Source organism: Curcuma longa, chromosome 5, assembly GCF_044706935.1.
Source record: "Curcuma longa cultivar G26 ecotype Majalengka, Jawa Barat chromosome 5, ITB_CL_G26_1.1, whole genome shotgun sequence".
Classification (NCBI taxonomy): Eukaryota; Viridiplantae; Streptophyta; class Magnoliopsida; order Zingiberales; family Zingiberaceae; genus Curcuma; species Curcuma longa.
The window spans coordinates 4,970,356-4,978,097 of record NC_133865.1 but is presented as its reverse complement, the minus strand read 5'-3'; the positions used below and the strand labels follow the sequence as shown (position 1 = coordinate 4,978,097).

At 40.7% G+C, this 7,742-nt stretch overlaps 1 pseudogene; it reads right to left on the bottom strand.

The window, feature by feature from the left end:
* Window positions 1-4,208: 4,208 nt before the first annotated feature.
* Window positions 4,209-7,181, bottom strand: LOC141830215 (protein ALTERED PHOSPHATE STARVATION RESPONSE 1-like; annotated as a pseudogene).
* Window positions 7,182-7,742: the final 561 nt, after the last annotated feature.

The window sequence follows — 7,742 nt, the reverse complement described above, 5'->3', positions numbered from 1 at the left end:
GTGATGTGCACCTTCCCTGCAACCAAAACAATAGAAGCAGAAGAATATTCCTTTGATGTGATGCAAATGAATAATATAGCTTTAAGCTAGATGACCGTTTGGTCCAAATTGTCTGAGGTGTCTTGTTGCTTGTGCTTGTCAAAGATGTAAGGTTTTTCTGGCACGGACAGGGCATTGTTATTAGTCCAAAGAGCTAACCAATAATTTGGTGCTCCACTGTATAAGTCGATCTAATAGAAGGTTAATAAAAATAGAAATACATGTCTAATAGAAATAAGAGTAGACTGTTTGATGTGTTAGTTAAGGTTGATTCTAGCAAATGAAAAGCCGAAACATGTCGGAAGTGATGAAATTTCCATAGAAAAAATGAATGAAAATGTTAGCATGCAACTAAATAGTTTGGTTAGAGGATAATCATGATAGACACGTTTATACCGATTTAAGCATGAATAGGGAAAGGATTTCGTCTACTAGATATATCAAATATCGAGTGTTGGTGTTGCAAAACATAAATTAGGTTATGAGAAATAAATGACTTATCTTACCGGTGAGAATTCCATGAGATTATCAGTTGATCCTCCTTATGTGAATCATGTCATATTGAATTTATCCGGAGTCATAAAATAACGACAACGAAGTATGATATTTATAACTAGGTGAGTTATCAGCATAATATCTCCTCAATTTCTCTGTAAATTCAGAGACCACAAAAAACTTTTGATTTAGATTCACGTAAGTCAAGAACTTCCTACAATCTTGGTAATTGATTGCTCTTGTCATAAAATGTGTCAACTCTAAGAAATCTTAATGAACTATAGAACTGCTTGTGTCTATTGCTATCTTATGCATGCAAGAAAGTCCAAGTTGTGAAACAAAAAATTGAAGTAACTGAAATAAAAAGGATAATAGTGGTTTAGGACGGGCCACAGAATTGAGTCCTTCCCAATTGAAGCAGAAGTTGCCGATCTCCCATAGCTAATGGGTGAAGGCTCTTTTGGTGTTTCAAGCAGAAGGAACTGACGGAGGAGATGTTGATCCAGGTATGATGGCCCCACATAGCCATGTTGACGGTCATCGATAGTTCGGGAGAGGGCAAAAGAGGTTCCTCGTGTAGAAACTCTTGTGAGGTCGTAGTGGATCAGGAGAGGTGGTAGGCATTTAGTGTGGCGACGAGCAGTGCAGACGTGGCACCTGTGTGTCATGCGCGTGAGAAGGGATGATGCAGGTGGCGGCAACCACCGAAGATGTGTCTGCCTGCGAAGGCTACTCGGCCGTCAGAACTCATCAGTGATGGTAGCCCGAAGACAAAGTGCAGTGGTGGGAATGAATTAGCCACAAAGAAAAATAAATAAATAAAAGTTAGGGGTTTTTAAGCCGCCGTTAAAAGGATCTACAGGAGAAACTTAAAAAAAAAAGGAAGAATATTTAAAAGTAGAGAAGTGGATCTACGTGCTAGGATTTTACCTAAGGAAGGCAAAGGGCTATAGGGTTTTGATTGAGATCTATGCTTTTAAAAGTTGCACAAGCATTAACGGAGGGAGGAGCACTAGAAATAACCTTTCTTAAATATGCATAATCGCATAAAGATGTTATTCAAGTTATTCAAAAAATAATATTAATAAGTCTAATAGAAATGAATCCTTGAATACTTAGCTTTTGACGGAGAAGATTTTTTGTTGTTGTCAAAAGGATCAAGAGGAAAAATTCAGATTGCCGTAGCTTTTCTTTTCGACGGAGCCGTGATTATTACTGGTTCTTCCGGTGTAATCACCCAGCGTCTCAGCTCAGTTTTCCCACAGACGGCGCCAAAATGTTCCGGCCAATTCGCCGTGGATGATTTATACACCAAATCAGAACTGCGCTCCCCGGAAAGAATCGCCAGAAGAGGGGGACCTGAAAATCACTAAGAAAAAGGAGGGTTAGAATGGCGCCGGGGGGACCCCGGCAAGCCACTCCGACGCCCAAGTTAGAGCCGAAATAGAAGAAATATATGCGTGTATGAAATAAAGAGAGAAATAAAAAGGGAGAGAGAGAGAGAGCCCCCCTTTTTCTTCCTTCATACCTGCAGGGTTTATATAATATCAGGGGGAGCGTTATTTGTGGAGATCGGCGCATGTGATTGGTTGTTGACATGGTAAGGATAATCTTTTGAAGGTTTTCGAATATCAATGGTTCAGATTTACCGATCTTCATCTAACGGCCTGGTGCATTAATATGCAGGTTTTTAGGGGGGCCAAGTTTGGGGAATTGGTCGTTGTCCTTATCCCTTTGGCTGGGTGGTAACGAGCCGGATCAATTGGTGTCATTTCAATACCAAATTTTTTTTCAACTCCAATCAAGAGACACCATTTCCTACACTAAAAAGAATATTCCTTAGAATATTCTATTTTTCCATCTTATAATATATATTAATTTTAATATATATATTAATTTGTTAAATATTTTTATTATGATCATAATTATTAATGTATTTTATATTTATGCATTTTAACATTTTAAATATGTGTTTGTTATGAAATTACCAATATTATAAATTTTAAAATATTTATAAACTTAGCAATATAATAAATATTTTACATATTACTTATTTAAGTTAATAACTAATATAAATTTATAATATATAAAATTTACAAAATTAATTAAATTAAATTAAATAATATTAATTTATAATATTAAAAAATATTTTCGTGCATGTGATATTTAATACATTAATTTATTCTACTTAATGCATTAATATTTATAGTATTTTTAGCATTTAAAAATATTTTTATATTAATTAATTAATTAATATTACACTTGCACCATTTTGGTGCAAGTGAACAGTGTAGCACTAAAATGGTGTTGCACTGTTCATGGACACCATTTTGGTGTATCCATTGGAGAGAAATGGTGCCACTTTTACACCATTTTGGTGTAAAAGGGCATCCGTTGGAGATGGTCTTATATACCTGACGTGATAAAATGAAAGTTAATAATCCAGCCTGATAAATCTATGGATCAACCATCAAATCTCATATGACCGATGCAATTACGATTTCACTCATTCAGTCACTCGGTTACTCGACACTCGGTTGTCTTGACAGTCAGCTGTCTCAGCCACTCGGATACAGACTCAGTTACCCTACTCACTCACCCATTCGCTCAGTTCAATCCTCGGTTGCCCTTCGTTGTTATCAGTTCTAATATACTCAGCTGCTCAGTCTCTTTCTCGGCCTCAATCGACTCTGCCTCAACAAACCCAATCGCTCTATGCCACTCCGGCGCGGTCCTTCTTTGGTACCTCCCTACCAAAAGGCAACCTGGCCACACCTAGTACCAAGATGCTCAAGCGTGCGAGCTCTGTCACAGAATCAGGACGGTTACTAGATTGTCAAACCTTTATCCCTCCGGGTTTTCATTCTTGACTAAAGGACAAGAATAATCCGCATGCTCGAGTCATAGGACGGTTATTAAATTTGCAGACATTATCCCCTAAATGCTATACTGCCTGCTCGCTTATCAGAAATGTGCAGAATCTGTCCCCACAACTACCTCGCACCTTCGCATAGATATCTCTCTCAATAAATATAAAAACTCCGAAACAGATATGAAAAAGCTCTCTCTTGAATTCCATATTTTAGAAGCACTACTTCTTTCTTTTTCTCGCGACTTCTAGGGACTGACTTGAACATTAAAATGGCCCCGTCAAAAATATCTAACGCCCTACTAATCTGCTCGTTCAATTCTCTTCTTCCTCAGGTTCTTCTCGCCAACTGGACTAACGAATATTGAGATGGCAGATCATTAACTAGTGATTTGACCATCAACAGCATCGAACAGGAACATTTACTTTATTAAAATTTATTTTTATATTCAGAGTATTGTGTGTCTTCTTCATATATATACCTTTAGATTTGACCTTTCCCTCTCACAACAAAACTCTCAGCTGGTCACGTTGTGCGTTTCTATTGATTTCTCCTTTGCTGATTGCGGAGGTTACAAAGGCCTACAATTAAACAACATCAACAGCTCAGTGTCCTCATCAAATGTACATAGGCCTTAACCAGTTAGCAGCGGATTTAAAGAAGGCAGCTTGAGAAGGCAATTGAAATGCTTATGAGAAGTCTAGCAATAAGGCAAGGCCTACAGGATTCCTCAGTGTAATCACATTTATCCTACTTTACATGCCCCAAAAAGATGGGCAGGACACCTGCCATTCGATATCAACTTCATCCATGTCCAACAGCCTCTATGCAAGTAGTCTTCTCAGCCATTTCATGCATCAACAGATCATACAGGCTAACTGAATCCTTTGAGAATTGCGTTAGCGATTCGAAGATGCTAGCCAATCCGATCTTGAACCCGTTGATGGTGATTTCGTGGGTCTTGCGCAGGCAATCTCGATGTTTCGCTTTCTCAGCTTCCAATTTTTTCCTGAACATGTCTAGCAGCTCTTTCTTCTCAGACAAACACTCTACTCGCTGTCGCATATCAGAATCAGGATTGTTTTCAGACAGCTTGAATTCCACAACCTTGCTCTCTTCCCTTTGCAGGGCAAGAACCCTGCGGTCGAGCTCTTTGGTGAGCCGATCGACTTTTCTCTTCTGTTGCTGTTCTTCCCCCTGCTTAATCCATAGGCCCTGCACAGTTCTAATGAAACTTCTCATGCCAGAGGATACAGGTTGGTCAGGCAGCTTCCTTAGTAAGGTCAGCCATTCATGACACATGATAACCAAAGGAGGTGTTCCAGCTCTGTAGGAAGGAAATAACGTTCTACTTCTGGAATAGTATTCCACATCAGATGCAAAAAACTTCGATAACCAACCATGAATAGCTTCGACATACGATTTCTGTGCTGCAACATAGACTATAAAGCATGACCTCCAGTTGCGAAGCTCGGCCTCGAGGGTAACGGTGGCAAGACGATGCGTATTGTTAGTGAATTTTCCATGTGCCGGGCATATGAATGTGCTCACCTCAAACATTATATGTTTCTGAGTTTCATGCGACTCCAACATTGTCTTCCACATCCGGGACAAACTACAGAAGAAGCAACAATGAAGAGAATGATGCCAATTACTAATTAAGATTCATAAATTCAGGATATCATTCTTCTTACCCTTGTAGAAGCTCTATGATTTGTGGTTGCAGTTCTTCGTCCCTTAATTTCTCTAATCTCTGTGATATCGATTGAGAAGCTCGTAGTGCAACACATATTCCTGCATGTAGATCTCTTGCAATAGCTCTATTTTTGTCCACAGAGCTTGATTTTGATCCCTTGGCTTCTTGGTTCCTTAGTTGCATGCATTTCTTCAAGTAAGTTTGCCAAACCTGGTCCCCAGCCTAGAAACCAAACCAATGCATCAAGCAAAATATAGATAGAGAGAAATTTCTCAGACATCATTGTAAGGGAAATATTTGCACATTACTGTGAAGCTGTCATGAAAATGATTTATTGCTGCTACATAAAATTGGACATATACAATTCATGCTTGAGAGATCAAAAGCTACATATCTTTGTACTTTTTGATAAAGGAACTCAACTAGCCTGATGCTGTGAAATGTCAATCAATATTTATGGGAGAAAAAAGACTCGCCTTTTGTGATAACAGAGACCAGAGAAGGTTTTAGTTGGACAGGAGAATTGTTAGCTCGCAAAAAGTATAGAATCCAGAGAATTCCAAGGACGCACAAAGTACCTTCACTTCTTCATACAGCTTTTTCTCCCAAGCATACAATCTTCCTAGAGTCTGTGAATGACTTCCAGACTCCATTCCAACATAGTCGTCCAAAAGTTCGCTTGTAGTTTCTGCCCAAGATGCGCCGTTGGAGCTCGAAGTAACTGGACTTCTATGAGAGGACGAGAACGATGCAGACCGATGCCATGTAATAGCTCGAATAACTTTCGACGAGTTCTCTAGATCAAAGATTATGATGCACACACGGAATCAGTAAAGTTTGATATATGATATTTCAAGGAAAACTGTGCCTTAAGCTAAGAATCAAAGGATCAGATCATTACAAACTTGTAAGCGTTTGTCTGAGTGATGAAGAAGGAAAACTTCTTGTTTTCTTTGGTAAATAGGAATTGTAATCCTTAGTATTCATTTAAGAATGACAAGGAAGACTGTTGATAAATAAAATGGTAGAGCTACAGAGATCAATAAGGCTAGACTCACAGGGCCAAAAGATAGCCAACACAAGGACCATTTAAGGGAGAAGAAATTGTTCCTACTACCCTTTGTGTTCCATCTTTTGAGCACCCAGTGAAAAAAAAGCACATACAAGCGTGTGAAAATGTTACCAAACCTTTTGTCTCCTCATGCCCTGGTTGGTGTTGAACAAAGTTGCACTCCAACATCCTTAAGAGGTCCTTCCCTGAATGGTACGCCTTGATGAAGTAGTCCTCGATTTCTCTCAGCGCTTGCAGTAGATCTCTGCCCTCTCTTGCCTTCTCGGACAAAGCCAAATCTTCTTCTTGGTTTGCGACGACCTCCACCACTTCTGTGTTGCCGCCGCAGTCGGGCACCCTTTCCGCACCCAAAGTCTCACCTTTTAGCTCCTCTTCTTCTTCATATTCATCCGCTTCCTCGAGATCCGGAATGCCTTCTTGCTCTCTAACCGCCCTGAAATACTCATCTGAGCTCCGGTCGAGTCGTCCCACCGCAACTGCCGGTTCCGCTGCCCGTTGGACCTCATCGAACGGGCCAAAGAAGTCCCCAACCGAACACCTCCGGTGGAGGAGACGGAGGCATTGGCCCTGTCGCGGAGAAGAAGTGACCGCAGCTCGTTTCCCCACCCCTCTTATTATCTTCTTCCACCTCCTCCTCCACTGACTCGGCCGCCTCTGTGGACTTCGAGCTCGCGGGCGGAGGGGAGGCGTGGCAGGGCAAAGACTCGATCTTTGGCTCCGTCGGCGTCTGGCGGAGGTAGACGCATGGAGGGGAGGAAATGGCCGGGGGTGCGGAGGAGGAGTCAGGGAGGGTGATGAGGAAGGGAGTCGGAGCGGACATGCGGGAGACGAAAATGTCTATTGCGGCAGCGACGGCGTTGAGGGAGTGGATGTAGGCGGCGTGAGCAGCAGCCAGTTCGTAGCGGCAGTTGACCGCCGCTCTGATGAGGCGCTTCCTCTCGCGGCAGAGCGCCACCGGGCCCTCCTCCTCGCCGCTGAACCCAAGCCTGGACGCTGCACAGCCCCCCATTTGGTGTTTCCTTGGCCGATAAAAATGGGGTTTCGGACGGACTTAGACGAGTTTATCCTTGCGTTGAAGCCGAAGCGCAGGGCAGGAGGAGGAGGAGGAGGAGCTTTGAGCCAGCATTAACTGAGCAGCGAGTGTGTGAGAGAGAGAGAGAGAAAGTCAAAGATAGAAGAAGAGGAAGAAGGAGGGGGAAATTGACGTTACTTTGTCAGTTAGCAAACAGCATCAAACAGTGAGGGTTAAAGATTGTGCTGGGTGCCTTGGGGCATTTTGCTATTATTTAAGATTTGTAATATAAGTTTAAAATTTTATATAATATATTTTGATATTTAATTAAGTTTTGATTGAGTGACAACAATTTTAAAATAAAAAATATAAAAATAATAATGCATCTGATTGTTATTTAGAATATTTAACATAATTTTCAAAAATTATATAACTTTTTTTGCCATTCAAATATTTTTTAATTAGTATTGTATGCTAATATATTGTGTTAGATGTAAATACTTTTTTATGCTAATACGTTGTGTTGGAAATAATGTGTATTATAATTGTTTGTGATCT